Here is a 27,073-nt window from a genome sequence, read left to right as displayed (position 1 = left end):
CAAATGTTGAGGTAAGATTAAAAATGCATTTTAAAGGTATAGATTTTTGTGGAGCTCAGAACAAATCTGTTTTCTCCTAGTTTTGAAGCAAACGTAAGCCATGTTGCTTTTTTTAATTTCAGATATCCTATAAGGTCTACATACAAGTGATGTGAAATTTACCACACATTTTAGTTTATATCTATCTAAAGTGATACACTTTGTTTCTGTGATAAATGATATCATCTATCATCATTGTTTCTGCCTTGTCTCCTCTAAATGATTAAGTCCTCATGAGATTGGACTATGAGTTTCTATAACTACATACTAAAGTGCTAAAAAATAACGAGATTCCAAATTGAATATCTGATTAGCCACTAAGCAGATATGGACTATCTAGACTGTCCTGTCTAATGTTATAGCAATGAATCTCATGTAATGTTGAGAACTTGAAATGTGGATTGTGTGACTGAAAAACTGAATTTTAAATTTTAATTTTTATTAATTTAATTTTAAAACTGATACTTTACTGGAAACTTTTTAAGTTTGGGAAATGACTATGTGAATCTTAACTATAGATTTATTAAATCTCAATACATAGAAAATATTGCTGATAAATATTTAGTATTTGGAATGAGAAGTTTTGTAACTGTAACATACACTCCAGATTTCAAAGATTTAGTATTATTGGAAGGAAGTTTCAGGCCAACTAGTTGGCTTTTGTTTAGTGATTTATGAATCAGAAATTATCCAGTCAAGAAAATAGACAGGTGCTTCAAAGAGTTGTGCAAAGTAAGAGGGTTTTATAGACCGAAGTGAACAGGAACCAGGAAGTTACACTAGTGATCTGATGATTGGTTAAGGCAAAATTACTTTATTTGTGTGGCTCAAAAGGAAGTCTTGAAGCTGGTCCTATATAACTTGAAGCTGGTCAAGCAGTGGTTGGTTGACCTAGACCTTCCATTTCTGGGAGAGCTGAGCACAGAAACAGTTAAGTTTTGGTTTGCTGATGTGGAGCTAAGCGTGAAGAGCCCATGTTGATCCTAGTCCGAACACTTGAACAGTATGAAGAAAGAATGTATGATATTTCATTAAGTGAAAGTGAAGTCGCTCAGTCGTGTCCGACTCTTTGCGACCCCATGGACTGTAGCCTACCAGGGTCCTCCCTCCATGGGATTTTCCAGGCAGGAATACTGGAGTGGGCTGCCATTGCCTTCTCCAGGAGATCTTCCTGTCCCAGGGATTGAACCCGGATCTCCCACATTGTAAGCAGACGCTTTACCGTCTGAGCCACTGGGGAATCTTACTAATCTTATTAATATTTCATTAATAATTTATCAAATAATGGGTAAATGTTGTAATGACAATACTTGGAAAGGTTGGGTTAAGTAAAATATAATATGTTATTAAAATCAATTTCACATTTGTTTAATTTTTTTTAATATGGTGACTAGAGGGTTTGAACTAATGTACTTGGTTTGCATATATTTATGTTAGCACTGCTAGGAGAATAGCCCAAGAGAAAAGCTAATATTAATGCCCTGTATATAAAAATAAATTTCAAATAAATAAAAAGTGGTATGAACAAATAAGTAATAACAACTAGATGACAAATATTCATCTTATTTTTGGGTGGGTGATACAGTTTTATTGGCTTCCCAGGTGGTACAGTGGGAAAGAATCCACCTGCCAATGCAGAAGATGCAAGAGACATGGATTTGATCCCTGGGTTGGGGAAATCCCCTGGAGAAGAAAATGGCAACCCACTCCAGTATTCTTGCCTGAAAAATTCCTTGGCTAGAGGAGCCTGGTGGGCTACAGTCCAGGGTGTCACAAAGAGTCAGACACGACTGAGTGACTGAGTACAGAGTGGTTTTATCACAATTAAGGAAAAAGAAGAAAATATACATAATGTATTGATTGCTTTGACCATATGAAATTAATGACCTGTCTGTTTCTGTGTGTGGTATTTTAAGAATAGATCATGAATAAATTAAAAACTAACAGTTTACTATGTTAGGGAAAGGTCTCCTGCTCATTTGGCAGAAGTGAATAACACTGGATCATCCTTTTGAATCCTTCTCCTAGAGAAGGAATGTCTCACTTCATTCTAATTGCATCAGAGATCATCTCTCCTCTTATGAATTGTTCTTTTTCTTTGCTTGGAATAGCACATTGTCTTTCTTCATTTCTGTTTTGTGAAAAGTTGCAGTTATTAGAAAATATTTAAGCATGCTTGAACAACTTGCATATACAAATCTACATTTTCAATTGTAAATTTATGTAATCTGAATATGAGTGAGGAGAGGGTTACATTGTTCATCCACTGATGGATGAAATTTGTACATTTCAATGGGCAGAAGTAGATATCCTTGTTTTGGCTTTTGGGCCAAGTTATAATCTTTTTTAAAAATTTAATTAAGATCTAATTAACATAACATTTTATAAGTTTAAGGTGTACAATGTGTTGATTTGATGTACTTATATATTACAATATGATTACAGCCATAGTGTTAGCTAACATTGCCATCACATCATATAATTTATCATTTTTTTAAATGAGAACTTAAGATCTAGTCTCTTAGTAACTTTTAAGTATATATTCTTTAATCTAGTTTTTCTGAGGAATGTTTTGGATAATGAGCTTGATAGTATTTTAACCCCAATTTGCCTTGTGTGGCTCTGCTTTAATTTAATAAACAGTGTGTGTTAGTTTCTTAGTTGTGTCCGACTCTTTGAGACCCCATGGACTATAGCCCACCAGGCCCCTCCATCCATGGGATTCTCCAGGCAAGAACACTGGAGTGAGTTGCCATTTCCTTCTCCAAAAGGAACTATAGAAAGAAAGAAAGTGAAGTTTCTCAGTCGTATCTAACTCTGTGACCCCATGGACTGTAGCCTATCAGGCTCCTCCGTCCATGGGATTTTCCAGGCAAGAGTACTGGAGTGGGTTGCCATTTCCTTCTCCGCTAACTCATGATATAATACATTGGGAAGTAAGTCTAATCTTCTATGCAGACTCTTGTCAGATATGTTTGACTTAAACCTAATGATGAGAAAACAGATGTATCTGACAGATACATCTAGAAAATGGGATGTTCTACAGGTTCACTGACCTGGACCTTTTGAATAGTCAACATTAGGAAGGACCAAGGAAGGGAACTATAGCTTGTCTAGATTGAGGGAACTAAAGACATATAATGATCAAATGCTATCAACTACTGGATCCTGGAGAGAGATTTTGAGGATAGTTGAGAAAATTTGTGCATGGATGTTGGATAATACTGTTGTTGATTTTCTTAGTTGTGGTAATGATGTGGTTTCATAGGAAATAATGTTCCACTTCTTGGGAAATGCATGCTGAAGTACTGAGGGGTGAAATGTAATGATATCTGCAACCTACTTTGGAAGGATTGAAAAAAGATGTGTGTGTGTGTGTGTGTGTGTGTGTGTGTAGCAGGTATAAAATGATGTTAACAGTTGGTGAATCATGCTGGTTTCTCTGTGCTGCTTTTTCAAGCTTTCTGTGGATTTAACAATTTTCAAAATAGAAAATATACATAGACAACTTTTTCTTTGTAGTATCGAGAATAACAAATGTGATTAATAATTCTATAACTACAACATAAAAGTGACAAATATATGCATATATATAACAAATGGTTAATAAAACCAGTATGGAAGAAAATTTTAATATCAATAAGAAAAATAAAATCAGTCAAATAACATGAATAGGTTATCAACAGAGAAATAAAGACAAATGGTCAACAGACTTACCAAAATATTTATCATTAATAATCTAAGGGAAGGACTTATATACAATACTGAGTTGGAAAAACTCAGTTTTCTACCTGCTTTTCTCTTACTCTCGCACGGAACACTGCACTTTGGTCATTAAATGTGTGGAGACTTTCCCCCACAACCAAGCGGTTCTCTGCAACTCTAGCAGGCTGGCCTTTAAAGTAACTCAGTTCTGACACTGAAGATAGTGTCAGAAACCACAGGCGAAGGGCTCCGTCCCACAGGACTGCTCCCACCTGAGTTCAGGTGCTAATCACAAAGTGCTAATCCGGGGACTAGTAGGTTCCCAGATTAATTTGCTAGAGTGGTTCACAGAACTCAGAGAAAACACTAACGTTTACCAGTTTATTAAAAAGTATGATAAAGGATACAGATGAACAACCAGATGAAGAGATCCACAGAGCGAGGGTTGAGAGGATCGGAGTGCAGGAGCTTCTGTCCCTGTGGAGTTGGGGTACATCACCCTGCTAGCACGTGGATGTGTTCCCAACATGGAAATTCTCTGAATCCTCTACTCCTCGGATTTTCCTGAGGTTTCATCGTGTAGGCATGATCAGTTATTAACTCCATTTCTAACCACTCTTTCCTGTCTGAAGGATGAGGGGTAGGGCTGAACATTCCAAGCGTCTAATCATTGTTTGGTCTTTCTGGTCACCAGTCCCCATCCAGGAGCCATCCAGGAGTCCACCCAGAGTCAGAGTCATCTCAGTCTGATGCTCCTACTGTTCTCATCATTTAGGAATCACAAAGGTTTTAGGAGCTCTGTGTCAGGGACTGGGGGCAGAGACCTGTGCATGTATGTTCTATTATCTCCCAAATACCAAGGTAGTAATTTTGCCTCTCCTTAGGTAAAACATTTTGAAATTTTATAGAACACGACAGTCAAAGGAAAAAGATCCTCTCGAACTGTTGGCCAAAGTGTAACATCTTGCGGAAACTATTTGTAAATTTGTGTTGAGTAACATAGCCTAAGAAAATTAGAAAGATCAGTAAAAATGTACCTATGAAGATTTTTTTAAAGGAGATTTTTAAAAGGCAGAGTATTACAGATTTTGTTTCCTCATATTTGGAATAGAAAACATTTAAAATGCCTGCCTCTGCTAGAGTTGCAAGATTCACCTGCTTTTGAGAGTCACATTAATATACAGAGCCTGCTTTACAAGACCCAAAGCCTGACCCTGGAGGTATATTTCCTTTGTTCCTACAACATGAAGTGAACCACTTCAGGTGGTGTGACCAGCTGAGAGTGTAACATTTTCCCTTTAGACTTTAAGTTCCACTGAGGTGTCTTCCCACGTAGGCCAGAATTCAGAAACACGGAAACCAAGGTGAACCTCATTGCCCCTTAGAAGGCTTGGATGAAATAGGGTGATGGAGGCTTCAGTCAGCCACAGAGGAATGGAAATCAGAGGGATAAAGAGAATGGCATTTGTGTTTGCACCTTGTTTGTAACTTTTGCATCTTCCTGTTGAACCAAATTGTTCCCTAAAGACACACAGGCCTGAGTTCAGCACATAGCTGAGATAAGAAGACTCTGGTAGCATTTTCAAACTTCGGATAAGCAGATCAAGATAGCATTAAAATTAAGAGACAGCGAAATCAGTAATAAATTGTTATAGCTTTGAGTTTGGGTGGAAATTATTATACTTCTGCAGCATCTTTGCTCCTGAGACACTTGCTATTCCATATCACTGAATCATAGACATTTATCACCCTTAATACATTTACTCCTTGTCAGCAGCTTCTGGGCATGGGGAAAATGATGCTCAGTTTAAGACAACATAACTGTAAATCCTAATCCATTAATTTACATTTTATCATGATCAGTTCTTGCAATTCAAATTGCTTGATTAAAAAGCTGTTGTCTTATCATTCAGAATAAAAGTAGCTTTTCTTATTTGCTTAATTTCCAAATAGCATTTCTCCTTTTTAATTGCCTGTGCTAACAATTTCAAGTGTATGGGCACATATGGAATAATACAGCATGAAAATAATTTAGATCACTATGAATGTCATTCTGAATTCTCCCCAGTTTAATGCATTATTAAACATTACATAAATTATTCAGTGTCCTTTATATCAAACATATATTTTTCCTTGCAAAAAGGATCAAAACTAAGTGGCATTACTTAGGATTACTAGGCATCGATAATATAATATCTTTTTTTTCAAATAAAAAAAGGCTTGCCTTTAATTTATGTACTTCACTGATTGAAGCACAGGGGAAAATGAGATGACAGAAAAATAGGGAGGCAATTTAGTTTATTTACACAATAAATAGCCACATTTGTTGGTATTTAATGTTTGGTTTTTCAACTGCCTCTGTGCCCTGAGATAAAGATTTGAGCATGTACTTTCTTCTTAGTTATCTGGTCTCAACAGAAGGTTGCCTGGGAGCTGGAAGGGTAGGCATTTAAAAACCCAAATATTTAATTATGTCTCTGGCCTGGTTAAGAAGGCAGAGAATGTCCTTTAGAGAAACAAGAGTGCTTCAGCTTGGGCTGGTGCTTGGTTGTGTCTGAGAATGAATGTTTGATACTCCTTCTGAAATGGAGCAGGACCCTATGGCCCTTGCTCCCTCACATCTTCAGCCTGTCCTTTGTCTGAGAATAAGTTTAATCACAGGAGTGAGAATATACAGAAACAAAGGGAAACAGTCAGAGGAGACCAAATAATAATAACTTACCCATTAAGATTCCCTGGTGGCTCAGTGGTAAAGAATCTGCCTGCGGTGCAGGGGTCCCAGGATTTAATCCCTGGGTCAGGAACATCCCCCTGAAAAGGGAATGGCTATCCACTCCAGTATTCCTGGCTAGAGAATCGCGTGGACAGAGGAGCCTGGCGGGCTACAGTCCATGGAGTCACAAAGAGTCACACACAACTCTGAGTTAACGCTTCAACTTTCACTTTTCACTCGTTAAGCACAGTCAAGGACATTTAGTTCCTTCCTAAGGGCTATAGATAATTTTCTGAGCCGTATCCTGTGACCTCTGTCTGCCCACCCCGCCAGTTGCCAGCGTGTGAAATAAAGCAAACTTTCCTTTTCACTAACCTGGCCTGTTTATTGACTTTTGTCTGCCAAGCAGCTGGATCCCCACCTATTGGTAACACATCCATGGGGTGAGAGAAGGCTGAGAGCATATCAGCTTTATTCTACTTCCTATTTGTAGCTCTGATGTTTTCAGAGATTGGTGAATTCTCAAATTGGACATACCATCAACTACACATAATAGGTATGCTAAACAAGGCACCCAATTTTTGTCAGATCTCATTATTCATTCTATTCATATTGATCTCAAAATTGCTTCCATGTAACTGCCAGCCACCCTTATTGCAGAAAGTGAAGAAGAACTAAAGAGCCTCTTGTTGAAAGTGAAAGAGGAGAGGGAAAAAGTTGGCTTAAAGCTCAATATTCAGAAAACTAAGATCATGGCATCCAGTCCTGTCACTTCATGGCAAATAGATGGGGAAACAGTGGAAACAGTGGCAGACTTTACTTTTTTGGGTTCCAAAATCACTGCAGATGGTGATTGCAGCCATGAAATTAAAAGACGCTTACTCCTTGGAAGGAAAGTTATGACCAACCTAGGCAGCATATTAAAAAGCAGAGACATTACTTTGTCAACAAAGGTCCGTCTAGTCAAGGCTATGGTTTTTCCAGTGGTCATGTATGGATGTGAGAGTTGAACTATAAAGAAAGCTGAGTTTCGAAGAATTGATGCTTTTTAAAAATATATATATTTATTTACTTTAATTGGAGGCTAATTACTTTACAATATTGTGGTGGTTTTTGCCATACATTGACATGAATCCGCCATGGGTGTACATGTGTCCCCATCCCGATCCCCCCTCCCACCTCCCTCCCCATCCCATCCCTCTGGGTCATCCCAGTGCACCAGCCCCGAGCACCCTGTCTCATGCATCGAACCTGGACTGGCGATTCGTTTCACATATGATAATATACATGTTTCAATGCCATTCTCCCAAATCATCCCACCCTCGCCCTCTCCCACAGAGTCCCAAAGACTGTTCTATACATCTGTCTCTTTCACTGTCTCGCATATAGAGTTATCGTTACCATCTTTCTAAATTCCACATATATGCGTTAGTATACTGTATTGGTGTTTTTCTTTCTGGCTTACTTCACTCTGTATAATAGGCTCCAGTTTCATCCACCTCATTAGAGCTGATTCAAATGTATTCCTTTTAATGGCTCCATGGTGTACATGCGCCACAGCTTCCTTATCCACTCGTCTGCCGATGGTGACCAGGTGCTTGGTGAGCGCAGCGCCCCCAGTCTGAGGCTGCGTCTTACCGCCTCCCCCGTCCCAGCCGCTCCGTTTTCTGGGTGCACAACGGGCGCGCCTTCTCAGGCCTGCCGTGTGTCTCTTCTGGGGAGCTGATCTCTGGCTGCAACCCTCCCGGCGGATGTCGACTGTCCAGAATCCCAAGAAGTCTTGATTAGCAACGACGCCTGCTTGCAGTTTGGTATGGGATGCCTCTCTGGGGCCGATTGCCCCCTCCCGGCTCTGGCTGCCCTCCCCGGCCTGTCTCCGGCAGGGGATGGGCCGGTCGGCAGCCGGCTAGCTTGGCTCAGTCCTTTGTTCTGTGAGCGGGCAGGCAATGTCTTAGGTTAGGGCTTTTTGTGGGTTAGCTATCCCACAATCTGGGTTGCTATCTCAAGTTAGCTCCCTCAGATTGCTTTCGGGGCATTCAGGCCCGGTCCTTACCCTAAGCAAGGCAGCCCGCGCCTCCCTGCCCAGCCCCCGCTTGCTAGTGGCGGATGCGAGCATCTGGGCTGCTACTCCACTGGGAGTTGCCTTAAGCATGCACTCTGTGGGTTTTATTTATTTATTTATTTATTTTTCCTCCTGTCTATGTTGCCCTCTGAGATTCCAAGGCTTGCCACAGACCAGCCAGAGACAGCGTTTCCTGGTGTTTGGTAACTGCTCTCTTTTTTAAGACTCCCTTCCTGGGACGGATCTCCGTCCCTACCTGTTTTGTCTTTCTTTTTATCTTTTACATTTTGTCCTACCTCCTTTCGAAGACGATGCACTGCCTTTCTGGGTGCCTGATGGCCTTTACCAGCATTCAGAAGTTGTTTTGTGGAATTTGCTCAACGTTCAAATGTTCTTTCAATGAACTTGTGGGGGAGGAAGTGATCTCCTCGTCCTATTCCTCCACCATCTAGGACCACCCCGAATTGATGCTTTTGAACTGTGGTGTTGGAGAAGACTCTTGAGAGTCCCTTGGACTGCAAGGAGATCCAACCAGTCCATCCTAAAGGAGATCAGTCCTGGATGTTCATTGGAAGGACTGATGTTGAAGCTGAAACTCCCAATACTTTGGCCACCTGAGGTGAAGAGCTGACTCATTGGAAAAGACCATGATGCTGGGAAAGATTGAGGGCAGGAGGAGAAGGGGATGACAGAGGATGAGATGGTTGGATGGCATCACTGACTCAATGGACGTGGGTTTGGGTGGACTCTGGAAGTTGGTGATGGACAGGGAGGTCTGGCATGCTGCAGTTCATGGGGTCGCAAAGAGTCAGACATGACTGAGCGACTGAACTGAACTGAACTGCCAGCCATTGGTTCTGATTCTTCCTGAAGTAACATAAAATAACCCTTTTTCTTTTCTATACTATTGCTGTTTGTTGTTCAGTCTCTCGATCATGTTCGACTCTTTCCAAGCCCATGGACTGCAGCATGCCAGGCTTCCCTGTCCTTCAACATCTCCCAGAGTTTGCTCAAACTCATGTCCATTGAGTTGGTGATGCTATCTCACCATCTCATCCTCTGTTGTCCCCTTCTCCTCCTGCCTTCAATCTTGCCCAGCATCAGTCTTTTCCACTGAGTCAGTTCTTCACATCAGGTGGCCAAAGTATCGGAGCTTCAGCCTCAGCATCAGTCCCTCCAGTGAATATTCAGGATTGATTTCCTTTAGGATTGACTGGTTTGATCTCCTTGCAGTCCAAGGGACTGTCAAAAATCTTCTCCAATGCCCCATTTCTATTTGACATTTTCTATGATTCATGAAATTTCACTACAGGCTATGCAATAGTTTGATGTGTTTTTTTCTGAAATCATTGTGTGTTTACACATTTATATTATAGTGTTAGTGTTAGTTGCTCAGTCATCTCCGATGCTTTGCAACCCCATGGACTGTAGCCCACCAGTCTCCTTGGCCATGGGATTTTCCAGTCAAGAATAGTGGAGTGGATTGCCATTCATTTCTTCAGGGGATCTTCCCAACCCAGGGATCGAACTCCAGTCTCCTGAACTGCCCACAGATTCTTTACTGTCTGAATGAAGGAAGCCCCTATTTTATAGTAGAGGGTGTAAAATTATTTCTTAAAGATCAAAGCTACTTCTTCTTGAGATCTAAAATTAAACATTTAAACTATTTTCAAATTAGTGATATTTAAATCACAGCATCTTTGTGTCATTGTAAAATATTTGGGAATTAGTGAATAGTGATTACATATTAAAGAAATTTGAGAAATTGAGACTGTAATAGATCCTGTAGTTGTGGTTATAAAGAAATATCTTGACCTAACTGAATATAAAGTATATCTTTAGGGCATTAGAATTCTTAAGAAATCAGAATTTATCAGTAATTCCTTTGGAATGTGTGAGAGAGAGGGTACATGTCACTGGGGTGATGAGAGATGTTTTGATGAAAGCCAGTGGAATATTTCCTAAAGAATTTCATTTTAAAAGAAAAGAAAAAGACCATAATGCAGTTAACATATTGCATGCCTGTCAGCATTTTACTCTTAAAGCACTCTCCACACAAGAGTAATTTTAATAATTAGGACTGTCATTATGCTACCGCTGACAACTTCCAAATGTCTACAGGGAACCCAAGGTCAGGGTGTGTGTGTGTGTGTGTGTGTGTATGTGTGTACGTCCACTTGGGTACCTTTATCCTCTGCTCTTCAGCAGCATTTAGTCTGGCATAAAATCAGACTTCACTAGTTATGATTAGCCTTAATCCATGAGGGCAAGTGATGGGAAAAGGAAGTAAAATTCTAAGATTAATGCTATTTGAAATTACTCATTTAGTTCATTTTTATTGTTTCTTTATGCCTAAATTTTTTTTTTCTCTTGAATATGGAGCAAACAGTGTCAAAGATAATTTTATGAATCACTATAATAAAACAAATACCAACAAAAAATCTTTTGCTTTAAGTGTCAGTTCAGACCCTTTAAAGTATCTGTTCCAGACCTTTTTGGCACGAGAGACTGGTTTTGTGGAAGAAGTTTTTCTATGGATGGGGGCAAGGAGTGGGGGATGGTTTGGGGATGATTCAAGCCCCTTGCATCTATTGTGCACTTTGTTTCTGTTATTACATCAGCTCCACATCACATCATCATACTAGATCCCGGGGGCTGAGGAGCCCTGCTTATGGTCTTGTTTAAGATTCCTTTTAGAGAGGCTGAAAGGACGTTCTAAGGTCCAGAAGGACCGAGGCAGAGGGAAAAACCAAGACCCTCCCACTCCCACCCTCACTGTACTAGAATCACCTGGAAGATATTTTAAAAATACTGATCATGCTCAGAGAGGTTCTGATATTATTAGTCTTGAGATGGAGTTTGGGCACTGGTATTTTTTAATATCTCCTTAGGTGATGCTCACCTTGTAGTCAGGGATTGGAACAACTAGTCTACTTTAGAACATCATAGATGTAAAGCTGCTACTTGGCAGATTCCAAGCTCGAATTGGGCACTTTCATCATGGAGATTCATCTCCCTCTCTCTAACTAGATGTGATGCTTTATTCAGTAACAAAACTGTGGTTGTTGGTTAATAAATGGTTCACTTAATACTGTAGCCATTTATCTTATGCCTGGCTACCACTTATCAATAAGACAAAGTGGCTAGTCTGTCTTGCTGAAACTGCTACTCTACCCTTCCCACTCAAGGCAGGCATTCTTAATAGTCTTCTATTGCCAATTAGCCTAAATAAAGCATTGTGATCTTTCTAAATACAGCATTCAAAGCAGCCATGACTAAAGGGTTAGAGTCGCCATGTGATATGTAATCTTTATAATCTGCCCAAAAGTGAAAGCTCTAGGCATTTCTCAGACATTTGAAATATCTATGTATTAACTGATTACAGTATATATAATAATAAGCTAGGCTTTTTCATTATTTTTTATAAAATGAATGAGAATAAACATTCATAAAATTCTACAGCAAAAAAGTTCAATTGAAAATAGATATTTCTTCATGTGGGTGACATCAGATAATTTAGAGTGAGAGTGAAATACAGAATTCTGGAAAAGCAAGAACAGTATTTTAGTTATATTCAGTTCAGACTAAGGACTATGTTCTTGGGAATGTATGTGATGTAAATTATGATACACAAATAGATATGACAGAAAAGGATGAATTAAGAATATTACATGATTTTGTAGGAATCAGTGAAACAAATGTTTGTTTGGTCCAATCTGAAGTGATCTCTTGTTGATTTATATAGTATCCAACTTATGTAATAGGAGTTGGGCACAAAAGTTCTATGCAAAACATCTGACATAACGATTAAAATACTTTAAATAAAATTATTATTAAAACTCCTACATTTAAATACTGGGAAATATATTTAAAGACAGCGCATGCAGAATAAATTGTGCAGCATACACTTAGAACTTACTTATCATGCTCTTTTTTCTTCCTCTTGTCTCAGAAGAAAGGTGTCTTAGCTTTTTTTTTTTTCCACTGTCTTCCTTATCGTACATCAGATTCACTTTGTTTGCACTCTGTTCTTTATATTTCCAAAATTTATATCCTTAATCAATGAGAAAAAGCTATTCTTATAATTATACCCAAGGTCATGGTGTTCATGTCCTGGTTCCTTCTTCCAACATGAACGATACCTGTGAATATTGTGAAAGTGAAAGTGTTAGTGCTCCATTGTGTCTGACTCTTTGCAAACCCATGGACTGTAGGCCAGGCTGCTCTGTCCATGGAGTTCTCCAGGCAAGAAAAATGGAGAGTGTAGCCATTCCCTTCTCCAGGGGATCTTCCAGATCCAGGAACTGAACCTGGGTCTCCCACAGGCAGTCTCTTTGTGTGTGTGGGGAACCTCTCTATTATCAGAAAGTATGGTAGTTTCACAAGGCAGCACTGGTTCTCAATGCAGCAATAATTTTCTTGCTACAATCAGTTTCTGTTTAGTTTGTGTGACTTTATTTCATATTTTCAGCACTTTAACATTATTTTTATTTTGCAGAAAGACAGCACTTCCCTCCTTCTATCAAGAAATTGAACTTCACCAACATATCAGGACTCCCCAAAACCATCTGGATTTGCCCTTAGTGGTGTTGTAAAGCTTATGAGGAAATAAGGACAACTTTTAACATAAATCACCCCAGAAACAATTTCATTCAAAGGGTCTGTATATTTTTCTTGGAAAAAATGTAAATATTATTTTAACAATATTTAAAACATAAATGTAATAGTGTAGCAGTGCTAAGAATCCATCTACTATTTAATTTATCAGTTAGTAAAATGTTATCTGATGGCATATGTATCTCTGTATTAGGTTTTAGAGTTTTTCTTTCTATACTTGAGCATATGTCTTTGTATGTATGTTTCTTTTCTCTGCACAGCTCTCTATTGGTTATTTATAAGGATCTTTATGTCCATTTATTTATATCTGTATCTTTGACCTGCTGGGTCCTGCAGTGGACAGAGCACTCATTTCTCTCTAACTTTCTATATATTCATCTGTTGGACATTGCTTTGTCACCCTTTTTTCATGTCATTATCATTTTTCTTTCTTCCTGTGTATCTTTTTTTGTCTAATTGAAAAATGTTTTGATTTCTATTCTTAAATCAGAGCAAAGATATATTGGTTAATTATCTTTCTCTTAGAAACAAAGTAATAAACATCCAACAGGTTCTTTACTCCTCTCCTAAAAGACAATGTAAATTTAGGACCCTTTTCTTTTGTGGCTTTGTTTTTGTTGTTGTTTTAGTTGCTAAGTTGTGTCCGACTCTTTTGTGACCCCATGGACTGTAGTCCACCAGGCTCCTCTGTCCATGGGATTTCCCAGGCAAGAATACTAGAGTGGGTTGCCATTTCCTTCCCCAGGGATCTTCCTGACTCAGGGATTGAACCCTCTTCTCCTGCACTGGCAGGAGAATTCTTTATGGAATCTCACTGAATCATCAGTTCAGTTCAGTTCAGTCACTCAGTCGTGTCCGACTCTTTGCGACCCCATGAACCACAGCACGCCAGGCCTCCCTGTCCATCACCAACTCCCGGAGTTCACCCAAACCCATGTCCATTGAGTCAGTGATGCCATCCAGCCATCTCATCCTCTGTAGTCCCCTTCTCCTCCTGCCCTCAATCTTTTCCAGCATCAGAGTCTTTTCAAATGAGTCAGCTCTTTGTATCAGGTAGTCAAAGTATTGGAGTTTCAACTTCAACAACCATCAGTAGGATTTTTTTTTCAGAGAGAGAAAATAAAGATTTTCTCACATCCATGACCTAGAAACCATCCTACAAAAACATAGCAAACCAAAACAAAAACACAAATATAGCCTTGGAATTAAACATTTAAAATATTAGCTTAACTGTTATGCTAGAAAAAACAAACTAAATATATTTCCAGAAAAAATAGTTGTTAATCTGATATAGGTAAATTTCAGATTGTTTTCATTTACATATCTAAGAAGCAACAAATATTTGGCCAATTGTTCCTTCCTTATTTTCTTCTTCTGTTACTGAATGAATGGAGGCAAGAAAGCTATCCTACAGGCTAACAGCCCCTGGAGCATCTTTTAGGTCACAGGTCTGAAAAGTTAGTATTTCTAACCTATGTTCCTTCCAAAGTACAGGCTGCAACAAACAAAGTTTATTAGGCATATTTTTCACAAATAACATTTATAAGACTTGTAACCATTTGAAAGTAGATTTAAAACAAATCATAAAATAGTACGAAAAAATACAACTAAAGTTTCATTTATCTTTGAACCTGTAGTATAGAAATGCAAATTTTTGGATTTAGTTTTAAATAGACGTGGATGATTAGTTTAGGTAGTAAACATCTTGAGAGCAGGGGATTGTGTCTGCCTGGTTACTGCTTATTTTCTGATATGTAACACTTATTATCATCAACTCAGTTGAGTAGGTGCTCAATAATTATTTGTTGAACAAATTCAAACATTTGAAAAGCAGTTTTCTTGTTAATCTTCAAGATATCACCTGTAGAAGAATCTTGAAATGGAGTAACAACAGGTCTAATACTTGTGGTCCAAAATAATTGTGGGCAGTATTTAGTTTTCTATTTTGGGACTTTATATATTTTACTACAAAAATTAGAATGGATAAGAAGAGGCACATGTAACTATCCATAGCATTACCTTTTCTCACAGAATAGTCTCATCATGTCACAATTAACTTCCCACTGGGATACTTCTTTCAAGTGAGTTTTAACCTTACCAGCATTTTGGTGAAGCTGCAATTGAAATTATTTTTAAATTTTCGCTCTATTTTTCCCCCTCCTTAGTCCTGCCCCTCACTCTTTCTCCTGGAAAACTTTAAACTGCTCTTACTATTATCTGACTGGTTAGGGTGCTTTCCTTGTGGATTTTAATGGATAACTAGGGCTGGAAATCTTGTCTTGCCATGGGAAATCCTAGTGTATAAAATATACATGAGCTAGTATAGTAAAATTGTATTATTATTCTCAAGTACTTATGTAGTTTTAGTTTTGTATTCTTGAAGCTAGGGCTAAAGTAATTTTACCTGTCCATCTGACCCCTTATACTCTGGACATGTCAAATAAGAAACATTTTCCTTAGAATAATGCGTCTTTGAGATGATGATGCAGTATATCAGCTGTAGCTGCTGAAAGAGGAGCCAAGACTTCACCTGGCAGTGGGAGAGGCCCTCTCAGCAGAACTGAGAGTAAAACACATGGGGGAGAAAACTCTTTTAACAAATTTTGACTTCAGTGTTTCAGTAGGAAATAAGGAAGAGGTAATAGGAATTACATTGAACTTGTAGATCAATTGGAGGGAACGGCCATCTTGAAAATGAATATGGAGCCTTTCAATCCATGAGCATGAAATATGTCTCTATTCATTTTGATATTTAACTTTCCGATTAATGTTTTGTACTAAGTGTTCAGTTCTTACCCGTTTCCTGTCTAATTGATTCCTACATATTTTATTCCTTTTGATGCTATTGCTGATGAAATTGTTTCTTAATTTCATTTCCTGATTATTCATCACTGGAATATAAAAATGAAATTGATTTTTTTACTAATTCTCCATCCTTTGTCCTTTTTAAACTTGTGTATTAGTTTCAAGTAGTTTATTGTGGATTGCTTGAGATTTTCTTTGTAAAGAATTATGTGTTTGGCAAATGGAGACAGTTTTCCTTCTCTTGGATTTCTGGATTCTTTGTTTATTTACAGCACTGTCTTGAGCCTGCAGACAATGTTAAAGAAGATTTATTTTTGTTGATTCTTGTTTCCCTGTCACAATAAAGAATTGAATTAATTCTGAAAGGTATTTCATATTCTCAAAATTTGATGTTGGGTTTGGACTCAAAATTCAGTTGTGTAATCACATGACTTATGTTCCATATAAACTTACCGTAAAACTCTCATTCCCTGTGAAACATCTCAGTAACTTTTAAAGGGTTTTTTGTCATAATCACTTCTGATTTTTGTTTCCCACTTCCTCAAAATTCTTGTTTTTCCCTAGTGTCTTGTAAATTTTACTTTGTGGCTTATATTGTAGCTGTCCACTCTTCCTTTGACCTAATCAGTATAAAAATGAATCTTGTTAGTCACTCAGTCGTGTCCAACTCTTTGCAATCCCATGGATGGGGCCCACCAGGCTCCTCTGCCCATGGAATTCTCCAGGCCAGAATACTGGAGTGGGTAGCCATTCCCTTCTCCAGGGAATAGTAATGTCGTAACTCATTGCACCTCACAACAATTCTGAAACAATTGCTCTTATTATGACTTGTACATATGAGGAAACCAAGGCACAGAGAACTGAGGTAACTGGCTAGGCAGCAATAATGCTGGGAGAATTTATGTCCCCATGGACTGTAGCCTCCCAGTCTCCTCTGTTCTTGGGATTTTCCAGGCAAGATACTGGAGTGGGTAAAAATGAATCTTCACATCTATTATATAAAACTTGTATTTCTTCTCAGGGAAAAGGATTATACATGTAATTCTCCAGCAAGAAACAAGCAAAAAACTTAAAATCACATGCTAGAATCTTCGTTGTTAACAGCCTTTTGCTCCTTATTATAGGGGACTTCTCATTGACTTTATTAATATATGCAGCCTGGCTACTGTTACCATCTTGATGGCCCTTTCTCCCCATTTCAACTCTAGTATATTCATCTAACTCATCCTTTAAATTCATGCTCGTCCATTATACAGATAATTTCAGCCCTACCTGTCCCTTCTTCCAAACTTAGTTCCAACCTAAATTTTCCTGTTAAGTGAACTTTACATTGTTTAATTGAGTGAATGTCTGTTTGCTGAGTTTATAATCCTTGAAAAAGACTGTGCTCTGAAATATTTGTCTCTTTGTTAAATTGTCCTAGCATTAGTTGGACTACATGTTCACATGGCGGAATTCCATAGAAATAACTCTGATGAGCTTTGTGTACAGTGTTGATGAGGTTGAGTCAGATCAGTTGTAAAATGGAGGTGACTTCACTGTCGAGTTTAATAAGATCTTGTACTAACTTAATATTTTACTTCTCCTCAAAGCATCTGAGGGCAACTCAAAAGGAAGTTATACTTGAGGGATACAGTTTTTAAAATTTACTAAAACTTCAATATTAATGATACATGTTTTAGAGAATAAAAATATAATGTGTCACAACATCACTAGAAGAACTTTATCACTTCTTTAATGTCATTTTCTGAAAATATGTGAAGTTCTATCATTGGTTTGTTTGTAGACAGATCACTACATACAAAATAACTGTTGATTAAATTTTTATATTTATATTTTAAGTCATCAAGGAAAGAAGGTGAATTCAGAAACATATTTATTAGAACATGACTTTCCTGACTTAATGTGTGAAAAAGTAATATTTAGTGTTTATTGGTTATGCCTTTATGAATTGTTTACTTCCAACCACAACCTTTAACAAAACTATTTGCTGCATGTGAAAATCCTGTCACATAAACTTAGGGAAGTATAGTGATATAACATTTTAAAGAGAAGATTACATAAGAAACTGAAAAATGTTTTCAGCTTGAGAAATGAGCTCAAAGAGGTAAACAATGAAGATTTGGGAAGGTCAAATGCATATTTTTAATTTTCTCTTAGAATTAACCTAAAGATAAAATCTTCTTATGAAAATTTGTATACACAGAGGCTCATCATTCTTCATTTCAGAGAGACTAGTTAGTTCCAAAATCATTCTCCTAAATAGTTTTACATATTGTATAATTAATTCAGAAAATTATATACCATACAATCATATTCAGAAAATTCACATTTTCTGGAGATTAAAACATACATGATAGAGTTGATTTATATTTGATAATACTTATAAATGCTGGTTTAAATCAGATGTAATTAGGTGTCCATGACATTTAATTATTCTCAGTAATCATCTTTTTTCTCTTTTTTGCATCAAGATGGATTAAAAGAAAAGTAAGAGATGATCTTTTCTTTCTAAATGTTAAGTCTGCCAAACTGAAATAAGTAATGAAAATAGTTGTTGTTAATGAAAATGTTATACTTTGGTTCTTTAAATTCTACTCTTAGATATTTATGTCGCCCATATTATATCCAGTTATATAAATTGAGATTAATTGTATTCAGTGAACTATTTTTCTGATCATTCTATAATAATATGCAAACTTGACAGTAGAAAATATCTTTTCTCCACAATGTTGTACCTATGTTAAGTGTCTAGGTGACCAAACATAACTAGTTTGTGTGTGTGTGTGTGTTAGTTGCTCGGTCATATCCAACCCTTTGTGACCCCATGGACTGTAGCCCACCAGGCTCCTCTGTCTATGGAACTCTCCAGGCAAGAATTCTGGAGTTGGTTGCCATTTTCTTCTCCAAGGGATCTTCCTGACCCAGGGATCAAACCTGGGTCTTCCACATTGCAGGCGGATTCTGAGTTACCAGGGAAGTCCCTGAAGTTGTTTAATTGCTACAAAATGTCACTAATACTAGTACCAGTAGTGGTACTACTAGTGGGAGGAGTAGTAGAAATGTAACAAGCATTTGTAAAACACTTTCAGTTTTTCAACGTATTGACATATTCCTTATCTAATTGAATATTAAGAACATTATTATCTGTATTTCACAGATGTCTGGAGAGAGTTTGCTTTTCCACCAAGATTACTTGGTAGAACTCCAAGTTTTTTACCTCTAGACTTGGATTCTTTTTGTTATGCTACATGTTGGTATAGGGGGATAGGCAAGATTTAACTATATTGATTTTACTCATTGAAGAAGCTGCAATCTTGAGAAGTTAAGCAATTATCATTCATTTATTCTACATACGTCCTTGTGGGAAATTTGCTAGTTGTTGCAAAAGAACAAATAATGCATGTACTAAATCTTTGTCATAAAGACTCCAAATATTTTCCACGTAACAGACACCTTCTTTTAAGTGAAGATAGTCTTTGTCTCAAAAAAAAAAAAACCACAAAAGAATTTCTGAGACGTTGTTTCTTAATATTTATGAAAAATTCTGAAAATCATGAATATTTAAAATCTTGCTTATGCTTTTTTGAATTAAGATCTCTGTATATTTGTTAGGGGTTTCTCTGGTAGTTCAGATAGTAAAGAATCCACCTGCAATGCAGGATATGTGAATGATACCACTCTAATGGCAGAAAGTGAAGAGGAACTAAAGAGCTTCTTGATGAGGGTGAAGGAGGAGAGTGAAAAACCTGGCTTAAAACTAAATATTAAAAAAACTAAGATCATGGCATCCAGCCCAATCACTTCATGGCAAATAGGAGACAGGGTGGAAACAGTGGCAGATTTCCTCTTCTTGGGCTCTAAAATCACTGCAGATGGTGATTGCAGCCATGAAATTAGAAGACAGTTGCTTCTTAACAGGAAGGCTATGACAAATCTAGACACTGCATTAGAAAGCAAAGCCATCACTTTGCCAACAAAGGTCTGTGTAGTCAAGGTTGTGGTCTTTCTGGTATTCATGTTTGGATGTGAGAACTGGACGATAAAGAAAGAAGAGCACAGAATTGACAGTTTCTAATTGTGGTGCTGGGGAAGACTCTTGCGAGTCCCTTGGAAAGTAGGGAGATCCAACCAGTCAATCTTAAAGGAAATCAACCCTGAATACTCTTTGGAAGGACTTTTGCTGGAGCTGAAGCTCCAATGCTTTGGCCACCTGATGTGAACCGTTGACTCATTGGGAAAGACCCTAGTGCTGGGAAAGGTTGAGTGCAGAAGGAGAAGAGGGCATCAAGAGGATGAGATGGCTGGATGGCATCACTGATGCAATGGACATGAACTTGGGCAAACTTTAGGAGATGCTGAGGGACAGGGAGGCTTGGCGTGCTGCAGTCCATGGGGTTGCAGAGTTGGACATGACTGGGTAACTGAACAACCAGAAAAGTAGTAAAAGTTAGCCTAGTAGCCAGAGTTAAAAGAACTTTTTAGGTGTCTATGTTAAGTGTCTGTGTTAAGTTCTAGAAAGATTGACTAGTCTATAGCTTTGCTACTTAACATGTGATCCAGGGACAAACAGCATCAAGAGCAGCTAAGAACTAGATAAAAAGGCAGATGCTCTGGTCCTGCTTCAGACTTATTGAATCAGAATCAGTGTTGGAATGTGATCATGGAGTCATTCTTATGCTTCACTTTTCAATGAAGGACAGAGGGACTCAGTTGCTCAGCACTGCAGCTTCTAACTAGTATTAACTATTCCCATGAGACGTTTGAGAGGATATTGTATCTGCAGAACAAGAACTGCCATATATATGTGTGTGTGTATGTATGTATATATATATATATATATATATATACATACACACATATTTGTCTCTTTTGTCAAGACAATGCTCCTAAAAATTATAATGGCAGTTCCCAGAATTATTGGAAAACTAAAAACCTGCTAAAGTTTTCTGTGTTTCCAAAGAAATCTCAAATCTGACTGACAATAGCCTCAGAAGTTCAATGCTTAAGGCAAATTCTATGTCATCGACTCCACCTATCAGGAAAAGTGCTCTTGTGTTCCATCTCAGATGTGATCTTACAGATCAGATCCTGGAGGTTAATGAGTACGAAGTTTCATCTCAAAAATCCGAATTTCAAGTGGGTTCTACTTTTTGCCTAAAATATTCATTCCATCCTATTTCACCCTTCCTAAATGTCTATTGTTGACTATTGTCAAATATTCCCAATATCATTGAAGTATCCATCCCTTGTTGTCCAACCAAGTGACACAACTGATTTTATCCTCCACATCAGGGGCTAGAAGTTGAATAGATAATCCTCTTTTGGTAATCCTAGCTCTCTGGACAAAAAATTATATGTAGGAGTGGGCAAGTAATCTGATTCTGGCCAGTAGGATGTGGGATGAAGTTCATTGATGAGTTTCTGGGAAGAATTTAATGATTTTTATGGAAAGAGACATCAAAGGAAAATAGTCTTTTAACTGTCTCTGAATATTTCCAAGTGTATTTGGGTGAGATGCTAAAAATTATAGTATAAAATCATCCAGCTACTAGACTGAGGGTAAACCAACATTGGGAGGGAGGCAAAGTCATATCAGAGAATTTCAGAGAAGTTTCAGTGGTTACTTGGAACCACTTGGAATCCACCACCCTATCCACTGCCCATATGAGGTATTTTCTCATTGCTAACCAGGCAAGTTGGGTTTTCAGTTACTTACAATCCTTAAAACCATTCTAATTGAACATTCTCAAGGCACATATGGTACTGTATAGATAGCCTAAACTTTATTATCACACGGTAGGATTTATAGTAACTTAATGTGGATAGTCTCTTCACCAAATGGCTGTATTAGAAAATCTGGTTCATATAAATTGTAGGTCCAAATCCACAGGACATCTTGAAACTTATAATTAATGAATGTCTTGAGTCAAGTTTCGGTGTGCAATTATGTATATATCAGGGAAAGTGCGAAAGAAAAAAATGGAAAAAAATAGGCGAAAGGAAGGAAGTGCAAAATGAGGCAGTCATACTTACTGCAAAATATTCCCTAAAATCTGAATTACTTCATCCAAATTAGCAAGGTGGAACATATTATATTTAAACCTTGTAAACACTTTATGTAATATGCATTACCAGATGCCAGATAGATATTTTGTGAATTTTTAAGTGGTAACATTTGAAAAGATGAAAGGTTAATCAGGTTTTCTGCACTGAAACACTGGATTAAATAAAATTAAAAAAATCAAGACCATTAAGGGAGATTCCAAAATAGGTCTAGTGACATACTACCAAGATAACTTTAGGATTCAGAGAAACTGATACAAATTGAAAAAAGATATGAATGAGCTTTTTTTTTTTCTCCTTAAAAAACATCTTTAATCTAAAAAGCACTTCAAGCCACAGTTCATTGTCAAACTGATGGTTGAATTATATCATGCTAACAGGATGGCTTTCTCATTAAACACAATCCTTTCATGAAATTTAAACAAACTCTAAATTTAATTATAAAATACAAAAGTGTACAAACTTTTAAAGAAAAATTCTACATAAGTTCATAATTAAAATAATTAAAACAGCATTGGGTGTTTGAAGCTGATGAGCTATGCTGCAAATGCTATCTGATTATTCAGGAGGAAGGAAAATCCTCACATGTACTGATAGCATGTGGAATTTTGGTGGGTCAGTTAGTTTTCTGGATAGGTACCTGTTGCATTGCAACAACAACGAAAAAGAAAAATCACTGGACTTCATGGTATACTATTGTTATACTGGAAAAATTAACTTCATAAAATGGTCAGTACTTCGAATTTGGGGACAAATCTGTTTGTAATTGTGTGTGTGTGTGTTTACAGCATTTTTAACAGAAAAGTGTGAGTAACACTGTCCTCCAGTCAAAATTCTTAGTGTTCATGATCAGGAAAAATTTAATCTGGGTTGGAGTGAAGTCCCATATACTTGAAAGTAAAATTTGAGCTAGTCTTTATTTACTTGAAATCTACTGCTTAATTCACTACATGTACTATTCATTACAGCAAAAAAAAAAATGCAGTGCCTTTACATTTTCAGGCCCTAACTATCCTTTTTCAAAATTTCAAGTAAATGCCATGTTTAGTTATTTTCATACACATTTCATTTTCCATTTTTCTGTTTGGTATCTAAGTAATTTAATGCTAATGGTACTGGAGTCTCCCCCTGCTATCTATCTCTCTTCCAAGATCACAGCCTGCTTTGAGGAAACTTAGGAATTTATCTTATTGGAGGGCCATTAACAGAGAACAAATTCAAATCCCATTAATGGTCTTGCTCAATTAGTGGCATATGTTTCAGAATTCATGGCATACTGCTCTCAGTTAAATGGAAGAAACTATATTTCAAGTTCGACTGGAGTTTAGCAGGAACTAGAAAATTGTGCAATGCCTTCATGATTATGGGCCAAAAAGGGACACTTTAATCATAAAATCATAATATTATTACAAAGCTGTTCTTAAACACTTTCAATCCGATCTCATAATATATACATGCTATATATTATATTAGATAAAATGAGTGAATTAGCAATTTTTATAACTCAAAATAATTTCCTAATATCAGAAATATGAAAATATTTCAAGAATTTTGGCATAAAAACAAAATCAAGTCCAATCACTGTTATCAAGGACTGCTTTGTTAGTCATCTACCTCAGATTAGTCTTAAAAATGGGCTATCACTATTACTTCTTTAATAATATAAATCTCAGTAATGTTTTAACACTTACTGAATCCTTTCTATTTTCTATGTCCTGAGATAAATATGTTGTTCCATTTCACTACTCCTGCAAACAACACCAAGTGTCCTATTAATCCTTCCTAGATTACAAAGGTGGAATCTGGAAAAACAATTACAAATGCTAAGAAAATTGTTCAAAACACACAGTAAACTGTAGAAGTTCAAACCCAGATGCGACTCATTTCCTAATCCGTGTTCTTATTAATTCTGACCTAGTATTTTTCTCTACTTCACAGCTAGATGTTTGCAACAACTTTCTAAAATGAATTCTACTGAAAATCTACAAACTGCTATCAGATTATCCCCAAAGTGTGTTTGTTGTCAATTTCACTGGAACTTTTACTAGCTTCCCACTGGCTAATGGGTAACATAAACTGATCACGTACATTCACATTCCTCTATTGTGCTGGGTTCCCTAGGTGGCTCAGGGATGAAGAATCTGGCTGCCAGTGCAGGAGACATTGGAGACTTGGGTAGGATCCCTGGGTAAGGAAGATCCCCTGGAGTAGGAAATGGCAGCCCACCCCAGTATTTTGCTTGGAAAATCCCATAGACAGAGGAGCCTGGCGGGCTATAGTTCATGGGATCAGAAAGAGTTGGACACGACTCAGTGGCTAAGTGCACACACAGGCACATACACTGTTGCTCCAAATTCCTGTCTCACCATTCCCACAGTATCATCTCTTCTTCAACCTGCTTCAGTTACTTCAGATTCCCTGAATATGATCATAATTTTCTCTCTCTTCTGCTTCACTCTCCAGCATTTTGGTTTTGAAATTGGGTCTCGTTAAAGAACTTTCCCCAAGATGGCATTTCTCATAAAATCTCTTTTAATGTCTTTCTACCTTATATCTTTTGACCTCCTCCAACTTCTATAACTCACATGTCCCACACCTCTTTGCCATTTACTGCCTTGTTGATACCAGCATTACTGCATATGAGTTGTTTGAATAATGTGATGTCTTATTGATAGGTTGAATACACAATGTGCTGCATGCTTTGTTGACTGAAAAAAAATTGTATAGCATAAGAGTTATGAGTTCAGTTTTATTTAGGGCAAAATGAGGACTATAGTCTGGGAAATAGTGTCTCGGATAGGTCTGAGCAAATGCTCTGAAGAGCTGGGGGCGGGGGGCACGGTCAGGATACATGTGATTTTGGTGAAGCGGGATACACACAGTCAAAGACACATTTTGGCAGAGACTTACTGCTAGTCCTGAGAAGGTTGCTGCTAGTCATGAGGAGCAGTTGTCTCCACTAATGATTTTAGTGTTTTTCTAGATATGAGAAGATGCACGAATTTGGGCTCATAAAATCTTCTGAAAACATCTATGTGAAGGCGTGTTCTTCCAGGTTTTCCTGGAACACACAGTGCCTCATTCCTGATCGCCACGGTGAACTCTTTTCAGGCTGTGCTGTAGGTCAGCGTCAACAGCCGCACATGATTTAATCTTTGTAAAAGTAGATGGCAAGTGACAAATTTTCTTTGGCACAGTCTATGCTGCCTTCTTTTTTATAGAACTTATTTTGAGGTCTGTATAAAGAAATGCTGAGTCTAATAGAAGGAAACAAATAACTTGATAAGAGACAGTCCTATATAATAGTTACTACATTTTTTTTGGAGGTTGCTTTGATTTTCATTTAGTTGCTTTTAAAAATCAGGGAAAGGTCGGCACTATCAATATACATAGAGACTAGGATTCGGTGCTTTAAAAAATTTGTTTTGAGAGAGATACCCAGCGTCCAGTTTAGACTTGAGGAGTTTGTTAACTAGGGTGACCTTATGATTTATTTTTTGTTTGTTTTTGTTTTAAATGTATTTTTAATTGATTTACAATACTGTGTTTGTTTCTGCCATACATTAACGTGAACCAGCCGTCAGTATACATCGTATGTGCCCTTCCTCGTGAACCTCCCTCCCACAGAGGGAGCCCTGGTTGGAGTTCCCTGAGTCAGCCAATTCCCCACTGGCTATCTGTTTTACATATGGTAGTGTATATGTTTCCATGTTACTCTCTCCCTTCATCCCACCCTCTCCTCCTCCATTCCTCTTGTCCATAAGTCTGTTCTCTATGTCTGTATCTCTGTTGCTGCCCTGAAAATAAGTTCATCTGTACCATCTTTCTAGATTCCATATATATGTGTTAATATATGATATTTGTTTTTCTCTTTCTGACTTATTTCATTCTGTATAATAGGTTTTAGGTTCATCCTCCTCATTAGAACTGACTCAAATATATTCCTTTTCATGGCTAAATAATATTCCATTGTATATATACATATACCACAGCTTCTTTAGACCTTATGATTTACTTTTTAAACTGGGACAGTTTTGAGAGATAACAGGGAATAATTCCACCAGGACAGTCTTGGGATATGCTGATTACATTAAGCAACTCAGAGAGCTCTGAGGAACTGCTCTGAAGAGCCTGGGGTGAGGTGAGTCAGGACACATGTGATTTTGGTGAAGGGGCATACGTGCAGTCAAGCACACATTTTGGCAGAGGCTTGCTGCTAGTTATGATATGGATGATCATAGATGAGTTTTTTAATCTCTGTGGGACTTAGTTTCCTCATTCATAGATGGTAAGATTGAGCTAAATATTTGAGATTTCTTGCAACTCTAAAATTTATGAAATTACAAGGGTATCACAAATTTATTTTAGTTTTTTGTTAATACTTTACTGTCTATTTCATATTTTGGATTTTGAGTTCAGGAATATGTGAATGCAGGAAATGGTAGTGGCAAAGAATTCTTTCAAAAAATGATGAAATTTAGAAAAGTCTTAGTTGGAGTTAAGGATTTTAATATCCTTTTTAGATTAACTGGGAAAGAGTTTAGTAGTTTACCCTGTTAGCGACGAATACAGATAGTGAAAGTAATACAGATATTGAATATAGTCTTCAGGTTTCAAAGAGGAGTTGTGTGGGAGAGGCTTTGGGAATGTCTACGTGAGTTCTGGTAGATAAGAAATGAAAACTGCTCCAGAGAATATGCTTATGAAAGTGGGTTTGAGAAAAGGGTATATGACTGTTTGGGGAAGGGTAAATTGTATTAAATGTTTTAAGTCTTTTTGGATAATGATCTCTAAGCCTGCTAGAAATCTATTTCCTTAATATTTTTCATCCAAATTAAATATTAATATTGATTTAGTTTTAATTTTTTTTGTTTCTATGTAGAAACAAAAAAGTATATCATTTTCTCTTCTCCCTCCCCCCATGCCCTGCCCCTTAAAGTGGCTTTTGAGATGTGTGGTCCGTTTTGATACTGAATACTCTTAATGTCCTTAAGTTGTCTGCATTTCTGAAGTCACCTAGAGATTATCTCAGCATCTTTATGTAGCATATTTATGCAGTCATCCTG

At 37.4% G+C, this 27,073-nt stretch overlaps 1 protein-coding gene across 4 annotated transcripts in view; it reads left to right on the top strand.

Annotated features, from left to right (window-relative positions):
- CSNK2A2IP (casein kinase 2 subunit alpha' interacting protein) overlaps positions 1-27,073 on the top strand; it is a 123,770-nt gene that overhangs the window by 73,612 nt on the left and 23,085 nt on the right. For 3 of the 4 annotated variants that reach the window (XM_070455045.1, XM_070455044.1, XM_070455043.1), the window contains exon 2: positions 13,018-13,178. The exons of the other annotated variant lie outside the window; for it this stretch is intronic. The gene's annotated coding sequence lies outside the window, so the exon portion shown is untranslated. The remainder of the gene's footprint in view (positions 1-13,017; positions 13,179-27,073) is intronic. 4 annotated transcript variants of the gene reach the window in all.

The sequence above is a fragment of the Odocoileus virginianus genome, chromosome 25, assembly GCF_023699985.2.
Source record: "Odocoileus virginianus isolate 20LAN1187 ecotype Illinois chromosome 25, Ovbor_1.2, whole genome shotgun sequence".
NCBI classification, from domain to species: Eukaryota; Metazoa; Chordata; class Mammalia; order Artiodactyla; family Cervidae; genus Odocoileus; species Odocoileus virginianus.
This window is presented reverse-complemented; position numbering and strand designations above follow the sequence as displayed.